This window comes from Ambystoma mexicanum, chromosome 4q (assembly GCF_040938575.1).
Source record: "Ambystoma mexicanum isolate Mex_15411 chromosome 4q, UKY_AmexF1_1, whole genome shotgun sequence".
Lineage (NCBI taxonomy): Eukaryota > Metazoa > Chordata > Amphibia > Caudata > Ambystomatidae > Ambystoma > Ambystoma mexicanum.
Window position 1 is genome coordinate 1,070,095,460 of NC_090928.1, and position 15,484 is coordinate 1,070,110,943.

General features: G+C 49.9%; 1 protein-coding gene across 4 annotated transcripts in view; it reads right to left on the reverse strand.

Moving 5' to 3' along the window:
- Positions 1 to 15,484, reverse strand: part of TP53BP2 (tumor protein p53 binding protein 2) — a 642,763-nt gene that overhangs the window by 425,562 nt on the left and 201,717 nt on the right. The gene's annotated exons all lie outside the window — the stretch shown is intronic.

Consider the following 15,484-nt stretch of genomic DNA (forward strand, 5'->3'; position numbering starts at 1 on the left):
AGTCCCTTTACAATTTTGGGAGTGTCAAATGATTAATACCCACATACGGTACATGTTGAGTTTATTGCAGTAGAAGCTCCATTGGAACTCCTCTCACAAGAATTATTGATTAATGTCACTATGAACATGATAAAAGAGGACATACGTCCTTTAGTTACCAATTAATCTGTAGGGTTATACAACGTTTGCATCAGAATTGCAGTTTCATTCAGGAACACAACCAAAATGAAAAACCATTCACATTGGCAGACCATATGATTGTCCACTCTAAAACCCTTCAAAATAAAGCAATAAACATAAAATACTTCAAACTTTTCTCCAATCACAGTCGAAAACAAAAAACTTAAATCAATTCTATCAAAGTATTTTATATTTAGAACACATTTAACTGATCTGACACAAAAGTGGAATTTGTTGCCATCATTAAATCGGTTTATATTTTAAAGAAAAGACTGGCACCACTCTGCAACACACTATATTACGCAAACAAGTCAGGCACCTATTTCATCCGTATGGTTACTTCTCGGACATAGTGGAATTGCAAGGGAAAACTCCAAAGTTATTAGTCCAATTTCTACACTTTGACATCGGACCATGATGGTTCTAGAAGTAAGTGCAAATCAGATGCAGAGGCTAGGCTGCTCCGACTTGCCACAAGACCCAAAGAAATCATTGCATGCATATTCCTGCAGGCTATAATCCATTTATAATAAGGATCAAAACCTAATCAAATCGGCATGTGATGTGCTCAAACTAACCACGGATGTATGGTATTACTCGCCATGCAAAGCCTGGTGGCCCCTAGACTCAAAAAGAAGCACTGGCTTGCTCTATGGTGGTTATTTTATACTACTGCCAAACTGAATACATGTTTGGGAAAGAAGGAAGATATGCTACATATTTGTCACAAGTTTGGGGCATCCTAGAATTTAGCATTTAAATCAGTCTACAATGGCAGACAGATGGAAATTACACAAACATCTCGACGGTTCATATTATGAGCTATAAAATGATTGGTTCTTTAAAATATGAAACGAGCACTAGTGGGTACCTTCATTTATTTCGACAATAATAAGAACTTTTGATGAGGGATGATGTTACCTGCAGGTCTCCTTTAAAACAGTCACATGGGTTTAGAGGTTCAATGAGACTCCACAACAATGCACTGGTTACCACGCAAGCCTGGACTCCCAATTTGTGGCCATACAAGGGCATTGGCTTTCCAACACTTCAGAATCCAGCTAGATGTATGGATGGGTGTCTGGGATTCACTTCTGAATGTGCATCCTGACCGTTTGCTTAGGAAGAAGCCTTGGAAGGTTAGAATGTGGGGACCATTCCTAATTGGTTTTCCACCAAATATCTGAATGGTACTGTGTGCCCGATTGAAAGTGGACTGTACATTAACTCCTAAGAGCACTGTAAAGATAAATGTTTCTGCACTATACCTTTGGTAATCATTGGGACAGTGTGCTCGAAAGTGCATTAAATCCCAAGAGTGCTATATCGAAGTTTCTGCACCATACCTTTGGTAATCACTGGGACTCGCTCTGAAGCAGATTAGGTAAGAAGAATGTACCAGGTTACTCACCGTAGTGACCACCTTACTCCTAGTCCATAGTCCTCTTTCCTCCATACTTGTGGGACATCTCTCCGTCCTGTGGGACGGGACCGGAGCACTTTGTAAAAAGCATCCACATTTTTTTCTCCTCTCTTTTCTGCGCGGGGCCCGGCACGCGGCCGTAACCCCGCCCACCTTGGCTCCGCCCCAGGCATCGCCCATCAGTCCTTTTCTATCGTCGGGTCAAAGACCCATTAGCAATAACAGAGGAACCTTACTAGAGGGGATGGCGGGCGGGCGTATGGAGGAAGGGGGACTATGGACTAGGAGTAAGGTGGTCACTACGGTGAGTAACCTGCTAATACTCCTACGTCACGTCCCCTTTCCTCCATACTTGTGGGAGATTCCCAAGCACTTCTTACAGGAACTACGGGTGGATGGAAATACCCCTTACTGAAACAGGTTCTTCAGCACAGCCTGACCAAACTGAGCGTCAGCTCTAGAGCTCATGTCGAGACAGTAATGCTTACAGAAAGCAGATGGGGAGGCCCAAGTAGCTGCCCTAGCGATGGACTCCCGGGAACATATTTCTGAAAAGCAACCGCGGCTGCCTTGCCCCGCACCAGGTGTGCATGGATACCTTTAGGAGGTTTCAGCCTTTGGACGGTGAAAGCCTCCGTGATGCAGGCGGCAATCCACCTGGAAATAGTTGCCTTAGACGCCGGCTTGCCCTGAGGGTTACCGAAGGTCACAAAAAGTTGAGAAGAACTCCTAAGCTCAGAAGTCCTGTCCAGGTAGAACTTAAGAGCTCTTCGTACATCAAGACAGTGTACAACTCTTTCAGCCTCTGAGGCAGGGTTCGGAAAAAAGACCGGAAGGGAGATCGACTGATTCAGATGGAATTAGGTCACTACCTTCGGCAGGAAAGCCGGGTTTGTCCGAAGGACTACCTTGTCCATGTGAAAGACCAACAATGCCTGGAGCTCACTCCCTCTCCTCGCCGACGTAACCGCAACCAGAAAGGACATTTCACAAGACAAGTACTTGAGGTCTACCGTAGCCATTGGTTCAAAGGGTTTATGGCACAGCGCCGTCAGGACTACATTTAGGTCCCATGGCGGGTGCGGATTACGAACGGAGGGTAGAGGTGTGTCAAGCCAGAAAAATGCCTCTTCACCACTGGGTTAGTTAGAGAATAAGAACAAAGGTCTGTAGAAAAGAAGATCGGGAGTTACTGGTAACCTGATCGGCGGAGACACCGGCGGGTGTTGAAGTTCTGAGAACCAAAACCTGGCCGGCCACCAGGGAGCTATGAGTAGAAGGGAGCAGTTCACCAAATTCTTCAGCTTCCAAATTGCTCGATGGACTAGAGGCAGATGTGGGAAGGCATAAGCTCTCATGTTGTGCCATGGAATCTCGAGAGCATCCCCCAGAGAGGAGGCTCCCAGCCCCCCTCTGGAGGCATACAGAGGAAGCTTCTTGTTCACCGCAGTAGTGAAGAGGTCCACCTCCGGTATGCCCCATCGCAAGAAGATCCATGAGAGGACCTCTGCCTTCAACTCCCACTCATAGCTGACCACTGTCGCAGGCTGAGGGCATCCGCTGTGACATTCAGCTGGCCCGGGATGTGCACTGCAAGCAGCCAGACCCCACGAAGCACGGCCCACTCCCAAATCTGGATGGACAGGTCCACGAGGGGGGGATGGAGGGGGGAGACTTCGTTCCCCCTTGCTTGTTGATGTAATACATCGACACCACATTGTCCGTGCGTATGCGGACCACCTTGATCGGTCTGAACGCCCGGAACGCTAAGAAGATCGGCAGAAGCTCCAGATGACTTATGTGAAGAAGCTTGTCCTGAGGTGACCAGAGGTCCGAAACCTGTAGAAGATCTAACGTCACACCCCACCCCAGGAGGGAGGAGTCCGTCGTGATCGTCACCATCGGAGCTGGGTCCTGAAATCCTGCACCCACTGACAGGTTGCTGAGAGATGACCACCATTCCAGGTCCACTCTCATGGAAGCCGGAATCATTATCAGCTTGAAATCCGGGTCCACAGCCTGACGCCAAGAACTCCAAAGAGCCATCTGGGTCCGTCTCATTTTGAGACGAGCAAGAGGAAGAGCCAGCACACACAAGGCCATGAGGCCTATAAGCCTCTGGAACCACTAGGCCGACATGCTCTCCGACTGCGCAAACATCCGACACGTGGCTAACAGATCCGCCATTCTGTCCCTGGTCAGGTACACTCTGCAGTCGATCGTGTTCCAGCAAAAACCCAGGAAAATCAGGTCCTGCGAGACCGTCATGGAAGATTTCTGCCAGTTCACCGACAGCCCAAGATGGAACAGGAGCTGAAGGAGAGACTGGAGGTTGCCCGCTGCTGCCAACGGACAAGGGCTTTGTAAGAGCCAGTCGTCCAAATAAGGATACATGGATACCCTGGAGATGAAGATAGGCCGCAATCACCGACATAATCTTCGTGAAGACACGCGACGCCGAGCTGAGGCCAAAAGGAAGCACCCGAAACTGGAAGTGCTCCTCTCCCAAAGAGAAGCGGAGGTATCTCCTGTGTGGATTCCAAATCAGAATATGCATGCACACATCCTGAAGATCCACCACGCTGAGCCAATCGCCCATCTGCAAAGAGGAGCGAATCTGGCCGGGCGTGATCATCTTGAATTTCTCTTGGGGTAGGAAAAGATTGAACTGGGAAAGGTCTAGGATGGTGCGCAGGCCAGCCTGGTTGGGTTTGGGCACCGTAAACAGCCGGGAGTAGAAGCCCTCCCCTCGCTCCCCAAGGGGAACGGGTTCCACAGCTCTGAGGCCCAGAAGTTTCTGAGGGTGAGCCCGAGAGCTGAAAAGGAGGGTTGAGGGGTGGGGTTGGGGGTAAAGGCAAGCGGAAGCCCGCTCGAGCGACTGACAAGACCCATCTGTCTTCTGTGATGGTCTGCCACTCCTCCCAATGAGACGCAATGCGTCCTCCCACCGGGGTCTCGTGCGAGCGCGGAAAACTCATTTGGCAGACTTATCGGTGGCGGTGCCACCTGAACCTGATGAGGAGGCTGAGGAGCGGGAGAAAAAAACCGCGTACGCTGTTGTCTACAGCGGTTATTCCCCGCAGGAGTAGCCACGCTGCAAGATTTGCGGTCGAGGAAGCCCCTAAAACCAGAGGAAGGTCGACTTTGCGACAACGGTCTCTGGGATTTGAAAGGAGCTTTAACCAGAACAGACAATGATTTAGCCGTCTGAGTGGTATCTTTGGTTTTGGTGAGCTCTACATCAGTGGAAGAATGAAAAAGCTCCTTACCATCGAATGGAAGGTCCAACACCTTGTCTTGCACTTCCTTAGAAAATTTAGTGGCATGCAGCCACGCCTGCCGTGAGGCATGAACCCCAAGCATCAGGCCCCGAGCCGAGGTGTCTACGCGATGAGCCGCAGCCTCCAGGAGATCCTGGGCCAAGACCTTGGCATCGGAAAGGCCTCCTTTGAAGTCTTCCAGCTGCTCGACCGGGATGTGCTCTTCAAACTCCGACAGACCTTTCCACATCCGCATGTTAGCTCCCGCCAATATCAATTCGGCGTTGGCCTGCCTGAGCTGCAAGGCCGAGTTGGGGAAGATTTTCCTCCTGAGGGAGTCAAGGAGCTTGGCCTCCTTTCAAAGAACCTGAGTAGCCGTCGTGGAAGAGGATGCTGCAGGCCTGGTCTGCAAAGTGGCCACAGCCACCACTGTGGAGGAGGGAGGCGGACAAGACGACAGGGCCACCTCTTCCGAAGAATGCAGCCTGTACCTCGCGTCAATCTTTTTATTGATAAAAAGTCCCGAGTGTGGCTTTTCCCAGACTCTTCGGACCTCGGCCAGAACGTCCTTCTGCAGGAACAGGCCGGTACACTCCAAAGGAGACAGGGTGAACGCCCCAGAAAGCACGCCCTCCTGCGGAGCGGGCGCCTCGGGCACCGGAACATCTAAGAAACTCATCATGTCCAGTACCCGGTCATGAAAGGCTCTGATGGAGCGTGGAAGGTCCTCGTTGTCCTGATCGCCTTGAGGGTCATCTGACAGGTCTGGATCCTGCTGAGCCGTGTCAGGGACAGCCTTGTCCACTGGGGACAATGGAGGCAAAGGCGGGAGAGCAGGGGGGGGCACCACGGGCAAGGGAGGCGCCGGCGGAACCACCGGAGGAACAGGTGGAGCCGTAGGCGCCCGTGGATCTATCTCCTTGAAAAGCCCTTTGAAATATTCCCTCATGGGATCGGTGCGCATAAGCGCTTGAAATTTACCAAAAAGGCATCCTCAGGAGATTGTTTCGGGACCTCAGGAGGCTTCTCATGAGGTGGACAAATCCAGGGACGTAACGGGGAAGGGTGCCACACCGGCCCCCCCACCGACGTATCCACATAAATCAAAGGAGCCGCCCCCGCAGGCAACGAAACATTGTGCGGAAGAGGCATCCGGGCGTTCCAGTCATAGACCGGCCGGTAAGGATGCGCACAAGGGCCCTTAGGTTCACCCAAGAGACCGAGCCCTACACCAGAAGCCGATGGCGTAGTTGTAGGGGTAGCACCTAAAATGGCCGCCGTGGTCGTGGCGGGAACGGCCGCCATTTTATCCTCATCTGAGGGAAACTGCGGCACGTGAAGAAGTGAGGCAGGGGTCCCCGTCGATGGATCAGGGGTCTTAATCTTAGCCTTAACATAAGGAACCTCGGCCCAGCCGGTACTATGAGGCCTGTAATGTTTTTGTGACATACCAACCGCCAACTGAGCCTTCGAAGGAAGGACCTCGGCACTGCCGGTAAAAGAAGAACTTTGCTTCTTTGCCCCCTCAACAGATCTGGTGTCACACAAGAGCGGGAACGGTGCGCTTTCACCGACAAAGCCTTGACAGGCCTCTCAGAACTGTTGGTAGCTTTAGCCTCTGTACGAGGGACCTCGGAACCCAGGCCCGGTAACAGCCTTTTCGGCGCGGGCCTCGAACATCCGTTCGGTAACTACAAGCCCAGCAAAGGCCTCGGGGGGCACCCCGGTTTTGTTTTTGAGGGAAGCCGACAGAGAGGCCTCAGAGCGAACTCCGGTACCCCACGGCTCAGTAGAACTCGGTCTACAAACAGCCCCCACAGGAGGGGCCTCGGAGCGTACTCCGGTGTTCACAGGCCCATTACGGAGACCCTCGGAGAAAACTCCGGTAGAATTATGGCAATGGGCACCTCAGGGTGAACCCCGGTAACAGAGCGATCAACGCCCCTTCCGAACCGAGAGGAACCCGGGAAGGTATCCCCCCCGGTCGGGGTGCTCTGAAAAGTAAACTTACCGGGCGTTTTTTCTTCTCGTCGATGACCGCCTGAAAATCCGAAGGAGGAATTCGTCGGAACTCCTCCTCCCACCGTTCCAACTGACGTTGAAGTGCCCGGACCGAAAGGGAGTCACAGTAAAAACAGGAGTCCCAACGGTGTTCCGGACCCAACACTCTAAACAAAGAGGATGGGGATCCGCCCTCACAAAGAGACAGTGACACGATGAACAGTCTGGAAAGTCTAATTTGAAAGACAGACTAGTAAACGAACGCCAGCGAGAGCCATAGAGGAAAAATGGGAAGAAAGTCTTCCGAGGATGCAAGTGCGTCCGGCCCCGATCGAGCAGAGAAAAGGACTGATGGGCGATGCGGAGCCAAGGTGGGCGGGGGTTACGGCCGCGTGCCAGGCCCCGTGCATGAAAGAGAGGAGGGACACATTTTTTAAAAAAATGTGGATGCTTTTTACAAAGTGCTCCGGTCCCGTCCCAGAGGATTGAGCGATATCCCACAAGTATGGAGGAAAGGGGACGGGACGTAGGAGTATTGCCGCCCTGCTGATGCATCCCATCTGAATCTGCAACTGATGTATGACAGGGCTCCTTATCAATCCAGACTTCTTTCTCAAAACTAGAGGGTGCTCCCTTCCTCTGACCTGGTGCAACCAGTGGAACCATCCAGACCATTCTTTCTGGACCCAGTGCAACTCAATTTATCTGGAGCCTGGACTCTCCTGAAATGACAAGCAGTGGTTAGGATGTTCGACTTACAACTATTCAAAACATCTGCATCATCTTCTGAGACTCTGATGTAACGCACGTTTACTTGTTGACGTACTGCTGGACCACCACGGCACCCAGATTGCTCTTCCAGCTACCATAGTAGCTGCATCACACTCCAGCATCCAGTAGCCAAAGGATCACCGAGACCCATAGAGGGCTGCTGCAGTGACCAACATTGGCAAACCCAACAACAGTGCACGGAACCGCTGCATTCGTATCGACTAGGAAGAACTGAACCAAGGGCCTTTCTTCTCTGGGCTGGTGGGACCATCCATCATATACCCAAAGCCATAGACATTGCAAGACTGGATGGCACCATTGCTTGTACACCTTAGCCTCATTTTGCTGGAACCTTTGCGGTCAACCTCATTGCTCTGCTGGGGAGTAGAAAACCTGGTGCTGCCATCTTTCACCATGAAGAAGGGCCAACTGGAAACTTCGATCAGGCCATGTTGCTCTTAGGGGCCTACCAACTTGGACCTGGGTCACACCCATGTCTGTTCTCATTTGCCACGGCTGCAGGGTCTTCCAGTACTGCTGGAAATGAAATAAATAAGACTTCACCCTGTCCTGGGGTGTCTTCAAGGCCATGACGCAACAGTCAGTGGAAGCCATGAATATACAGCATGTGAGCCTACAGCAACAAATTCCACTGTGAGCCCTGCTGTCTCCTCCAATTCCCTTTCCTGTGGTGTCTTGTGGTTTCCCTGAACAAAGGAAGCTCATAAAACAATGATTTAAAAAAAAAAAAACGCAAACATTAGTAGCACCAATGGCTTCCATAAAAGTAAATTGGACTACTAATGTGGTAAATCTGCTTGCACCTCGAAGCCAAAACTAAATATTAACTGACACAAGCCTACCCGCAAAACCAATGGAGGATAAAATGGTCATGTTGGGGCACAAAAGGGGAACTTCAGAAGCAACCCTGGGTCAGGGAGACTTATGGGTATCCCAAGACCATAAACTCATGAGAAGTTAAAAAAGTTATGGACTTCAGCAGAAGTCGCTCTGACCACCAAAATAAATCAAAGCGTAAAATCCAAAGGGGGTAAAATGCAAACCTATTAGGTGTCCTATTCAATAAGAGCGCAGAACCTCCAAAAGGAACACTGCCCTATCGCCAATCTAAAAGGCTAGGCGATTTACACTTAAGCTTTTGACAAAACTCCAAAAGCTAGAGTGTCTGAGCAGCCATTCTTAGACTTGGGAGGAGTTAAGGTTGGTGTGCATTATTATACAGATGTGCACAGAGGCGTGTACAAAAATATACTTCTTGGCCTGCATTAGGGGATGTTTCATGCTTGGTTGTACTTTGTTCTACTGCTAGGGTTGGGTGGGGTCTTCTATGGTGTACTCTGGGTGGTTGCTACCATTTATGCACTTCTGGGGAGGAACTGGGAATAACCAGATTATTCTTGTTTTTTTTAAATCACAACCACAGGTCAGTCAGACTACAGACTCTGATTGGTTTCTATGGCACACTTTACAAAACTAAAACACCTACAAGTGGCACTGACTTGCCTAACTGAACTGTGCTATTTTCTTACGGTCCTACTAGGGTTCATGTAGCTCTCCACCAAGCCCTGGATCTGAAGGGACTACACATAATGTAGTAAGGATTTATAAAACTATGCATCACATGTATGCCTGTGTGTTACTTGTGTTTCCTGGCTTACAGAATGCAAACCTAAAATATATTCTAGACTTTGGCAGTCACCCTCCTTGCTCTGTTGAATGCCCCTGCTTCGCATGTGTTGCATCATTGTGCTGTGTGAATATGTATTTGGTGTAGTACTTTGTAGGAAAACTCTGACTGGATTCTGTGTGGCCGGTTGGATCCTAATTAGGATGATATTATTTTATGGTTGTCTATGGGTCTACTCTTTAATCACCTCTATCTAAAAGTCTATATGTTTAGTGGCTGCCACCAGATAGGTGGCCTGCATTTTAGGGTAGTGAGTAATGTCTTAACTGGGCACATACTGTTTTTTTTTTTTCATACACCAAAATCTCATAACCGTTAGCTTCTCAGAACCCCTCACCAGAGTGGGTACTGAAAAACCCTCTTAACCTAGAATAACGCTCCAAGATTCGTCATGTGAGGCAATAAATTGCAGCTCAAGTCGGTTACCTTGGAGAGCAAGAAAACCAGCAGTACTAGAACAGAACACATCTGACATAACAGTTCAGGGAGACCCCTAAAAAAGACATAGTATTCTACTCTAGACACTGCAGGGTTGGTGTTAGGAAAGATTTCGTAATTGTAGGTAATTTTCCTTCCATGTGGCAACCCCTAAACTTTTTGCTGTTGTTTCTCACCTTGTTCTTGACTTTGCCAGAGAAGTGCAGCCTTCTGCCGCACTCCTCTGGGCTTTCGCTCTTTTCTTACGGGGAAACTGACATGCCCTTAAGACAGTCAGTACCGGGGAACGCTGTTTCCCGTAGTTTCTTTTATCATGTTGCGGCTTTAGTGCAACATGACACAAGAGGGCACTGTAAGCTAAGTTACACCTCTCTTGGGTCTCTAGCCTTCTACAGGCCCTAGATACTCTTTTAGGATGGTATTTGATCGGTGCAAGTCATTCAGGGACTGGAATGGTGGCAGCGATCGATTTGTGTATTTTGAGCTCCTTTTGGCGTTCTGAGCGCGTTTTTTGCACTGAACCCAAAATGGCGGCCTGGCTCCCAAAATGGCCAGACCACGAGGCTCCTTTGTCCTGTCCACTGACCGTCTTGCTCCCTTCACCTTCCCCAGGTCGAGCGACCCGGGGCCTTCCTTATTTGGGCATGTACTTTCCCGCGAAACGTGGTTGCTTTCGCGGGCTTCTACATGTCGTTTGTGTGCCTCCACGGTGTGGGCTGGGATGTCTGGTCCCAATACACATCCTGGGTGCCAGAGAGTCTAGGGTGGTGTGAATGCCTGGGACCACCGTGGTCCGTGATTGGTCCACGTATGGTATGTGTGTTGATGAGCGGATCTCCCATTGGCTCCCCTCCGTTTTGGCGCGAAGGGAACCGTGGATAAGAGGGGGCTGGAAACACCACTGCCATGTCGATCTCCTGAGTTCTCACGAACGAAGGAATACAGGAGCCAAGTATCCTGCAACCACGAGGCTGGACCGAGGAATTGCTGGTGACCCGCTGAAGGAATCCTCCTTTGCACTGCTGTCGTCCTGTGAAACCCTTTCCTCCTTTGATCGAACCAGAAGGCCTGTACTGGTGCTTCGACCTTTGGAATAGCAGGAACAGCTATTCCCGGCGACTTCATCATCTCCTGCCAAGTAAGCCTTCGGAAGTGTCTCTGGGCCATCCAGTTGACTGACCAGCTTACAAGGGAGTCCTGCTCTGTAACCGCCGCCAGGTTGTGTTGTATTTCGAGTCCTTGTCACTCTCCCACGCTTCGTACACTTGGCGTTCCCAAGTCTGAAGGGAGGAGTGTACATTTGGCTCGGATACACACGGCCGCTCCGTTGCCCTGCTGTGGTGACAAAACTGTGCAGGTTTCTTCGATTGGGACGTCTTTTTGCTCTACACGACGACGGGGCATTTCCAGACTCTTCTGAACCTGCCAGGTGCTGAAACTAACGTGGAGAAGCCTGGGTCTGCTTGCTTCGGGGACCGGTGAGTAGTATATCTAGGATCTGGTCGCCCTCCTGCAGTAGCCCATTGCTTTTCCCCGCTGTGTAAAAACAGCACCCTTTTGCCCGTACTCGCGCTCTGCTTCTGCTAGCTGTGGAGGCTGCGCTTGAGTCGCGGAACCTGTTCTTCTTCTTTGTGCACTATACTGAACTGCCTGACTTCCTCCGAAGAGCTTCTCCTTTTGCCCGTTGGCACCGGCGTGTGCAGGTATTTTGAGCACAAGGCTCCACTCTTCGCAGGGCTCGCACTTCCATCTAGTTAGGTGCCTCTGAAGGCGAACTGAGTCTATAGCATTATCGCACTGCCTGTTTTCCTTCCCTTTCAGGTGGATTACACATTTCGTGCTTATAACGCTTGCGACTGTCGTATTTGTATATATATTGTGTTGATATGGTATGTGTTGGTTTAATATTGTGATATTGTGATTTTCTCGCTACGGTCGTTGTTTTAAAGGCCTTAAAATAAATGTGTATCTATTTTTGATATAACAACTGTTTGGAGTAGTTTGTAAGCGCTCTTGCTTTGTGTGCTCATTGCGGGCTTTCAGTCACCCTCACCCCTCTTGAGACCTAGTCTTGACCGCCGAGATCGCTACCTTGATTGGTCTGGCTTGTCCAGAGGTTACCCTGTTCCAAGTAATTAGGTTGGCCTTCTGAACTTCTGCGCCACCAGGACAGAGTTCAGAAATCCGTCTTAACAGTTGGGAAGAGAGCTGTATAGAGAAAGAAGGCAGGAGAGATTATACATACCTGGTTTCTGTTCTTTTCCCCGTTCATGTAGATCATGGTGCATGTAGAAGAGAAAAGCTCTCTTTATTTGATCCAATTTCCATTTCCCCGGGTATGTTGTCAATGTAGCAGAGGTATCAAAATCGCTGAAGACTAAACGCTCATCGAGATCTGTAGAGTCAGAGTCCAGCCACTCCTATGGAATTCCAATAGTGGGGGCCTGAAACCTCTCTCGTGTTGCCCATTAAGTCAATTGCTCCTCATCACCTTCTATGTAGGATCCAGGACCAGGCATCACACAATGTAGATGCCCATGTCTGGGCAACAAAAGAGGCAGGGGGATTAACAGGATTACACAAGATTATACCCCAAGGTTTCTGGCTGGGCTTTGGCTAGTTTTATGGGCTGGAGGGAGGTTATGGTAGCCTTTGTTTGACTTCTACCTTCTACTCTGGTTTGCCAGGTTTATGGTGTACCGGCCCTAACTAGCTCAGTATTCCTTGGCTCTTCCGCTCTTTTTATGCACATCCCTTTTCCACCTAATCTGTCACCACCTCCTCCGATTTCCTCTCTTCCTCTTGCTTCTCCTTATTTCTTACTATCAACACCTGTGGTCTCCCAACCTGCTGAACCACCACCTACTTATGAGGTGTCACCTTATCCCCCTTCTGCTCTATCACCACTTCCTCCTTCGGTCACTGCTTCTACTCTCACCCCCGCCGCCATCACCTCACCTAGCAGCAATTGTTCCTGTGGTCTATTCTTTCTTTGCTTTCTCAACACCTCGTCCTGAGGTGGTCTCATCTCCCACCAGTTTCCCCCCAGTTGCTCCTTCCTTAGCGGTATCCCACCTCCACTTCTAACTCAGTCACCTCATCACCTCATCACCTTTCCTCCAGCCGCCCTCACACCAGACTCCTTTTTCAGACTCTCGCCTCTAAACACGCTTTCACTACACCCATGCTCGCCACCCCCCAAACCCCCCAACTCCATAACCCATCTGACAAGTTTACTCCCTTTTAGAACAGCCTCACCTGGTGCTTTCGGGCCCCCACCTAGGATTGCTGAGTGTGTGGGATAATTACTTAGAAAAAGTGATTGATCTATATGAACTCGTAGGCAGTCTCATGACTGCGTTGTGGACTCTAACCCTCCTTCCTATCCTGTCCGGAGGATAACGGAGGCTGGTTGCAATCTTGGAATCGTCTTCTGCACACTCACCCCATGTTTCTCTGGCTCGCGAGTCCCAGAACCTGCGGATGACTTTCCTGGCGTTCAGATGTCACCAACACCAGTTGGGTAGTCCACAATCGGTCTTCCTTCACCCGGAGAGACATGCTGCCCCACTACAACACCTCCAAAGTTTCTCAGGGACCGAATACGAGTGTTACATTTTCCCCAGTCCCTTAAGGGGACAGTGGTCAGAGGTGCCCAGTGACAACGCCCAGTCTTGCTTGTAAGGAAGGGTGGAGTAGAGTTGGGGTCCTCCAAACACTGTCCCTGGATCACTGGTTACCGCATACCTGACTCGTATAGCCAGGGAAGGAATTTGGACACATGTTGCAGGTGAAACAGGATGGCACATACAACAAGCCTGTGTAGTAGGTCAGACATGGGAGACACCATTTCTCACCCGCTCCCGGGTCTTTGGATTTTCCACGCAGCATGGGGTGCAGGTCTGCTCAGTCCTGCTTTGGTTGTGGTTTCTTTCACTCCCTCCTGAAGTATTCAGATTATCAGCCACCTGTTGGCTACGGGTTTCTCGAACCCAGTTTTGCTGGTCAGTTCAAGCACCCCCTTGTAGGGTATTCGGGTGTTCAGCACCTGTGGACTTGGCTTTGCCTTAGCACCTTGCACCCGCTACTAGTGTGATGTAGCATGCTGTTAGGTAAGATTTTAATTGTTGTGCTAAATCTACCTCACTTGTGAGAAAGCCAGAACTTTTTGCTGGACTGGTGAATTATTTTTCCCTATATCTCACTGAGTGGGAACCTTTTTCCACACTCACAGATTCTGTTATCCTCTTTTTATGGGTTTCATTTTTAAAAATCTCCATAGTGTCCTTTTAATGTTATTCTCTTTGACAACTTGTTGGCATATACAGCCTATTGTTGCTGGGTTTCCCTTTGGGCTCCCCTTTTAACAAACTCTGTCTACCCTTGTGAGAATTACAGTTCCCAAGAATAGAAAGGATATTTTATCCTCTCTAAACTTAGGTTTGATGGCACCAGCACACCCCACCTTATTTGGAGTGCTGGGGGGGGACACAGTGTATCCCCTTTCTCCTTCTCACTGTAACATTTGTGTTACAGGGACAAGCTTACCCTAAATGGCTGGTTGCAGTGAACCTTTTTTACAAATTTGGAGCATGTTTACAGCAGGCTGCTTTCACAACTGCGGGAAAGGCACCCAGGGTGCCCATTTTACCAAAATGGCCCCAGTCTTCTTTTTCTGCCATTTTAGTGCTTCTTGTCTCTTCTTGGTTCTTCCCTTGCACTCCAGGGTGGGTAAATCATTTGTGTTAATTTTATCTTTGGCAGGAGACCTCAGTCAAGCCGGCCAGGCTCTGGAGTGTCTGTGAAGGAACGAACTGCAGGAGGAGTCCAAAAAATCATACCCCTTTGTCTTCCAGCATGACTTCAAGAATCCAGTTCCAACTGGGAGGCTGGCTGTCCTGAAAAGACTGCCAAACCCCCAGGTTTGAATGTTGCATGCCTGTTGAATTGGCTGAGTTCCCGCATAGAATTCCAATCCTGGAATCTGAAGAGGTAGTCGACCACTGTCCCTGAATCCAAAGAGGAAGATGAAGAAACCGGGGCCAAGATGATTTCCAGCGATCCGAGACCCTGCTGTGTACCGGAGCCTCCTGTTACCCTTCCTTTCAAGCAACCTGGGGACTTCGAAAACCACAACCCCGACCCTGGTGAGATCCACTAGACACAAGAAGGCCTGCATTTCGAGCCATCCCACGTCCAGCTGCAACCTTGCAGGGCTGCAACTCCGCAATACCCTGGGTCCTCGAGCCAGTGTGTGGTGCACAGTCTTCCAAATCAAGCTGATAATTTGGTGGCATCCTGCTGGACCTCCAGAGATGCGATTCCACTCATTGAAGTCCCCTCAGAGTGCTGGACCAGATTAGCAATGAGAATCCAATCAGCGATATTCAGTCTTCTTCTGGTTCCTGAAAAGGGTGCCAAAACCACAGAGCCACGTCCAGCCATGAAGAAACTCTTGCTTGGAGCCTTCCCCGTTGATTCCCACTGCAAAATCCCTTGCAAAGGCCTGTCTTCATGACAAAGGAATCCATCGACCAGGTATATGGCTGCAGATCCTGAAGTCTCCCCTGCTGCAACTGTTCTTCGGTGATGAGCTACTGTGTCGGTTGGGGTATTTACTTACCTTAAGCCTGTGTGATTTCTGTATACCTTTGGGGTGTTTCTTGTGATTGGGAGTCCTCTCCAATTCACCCAGGCCCACTG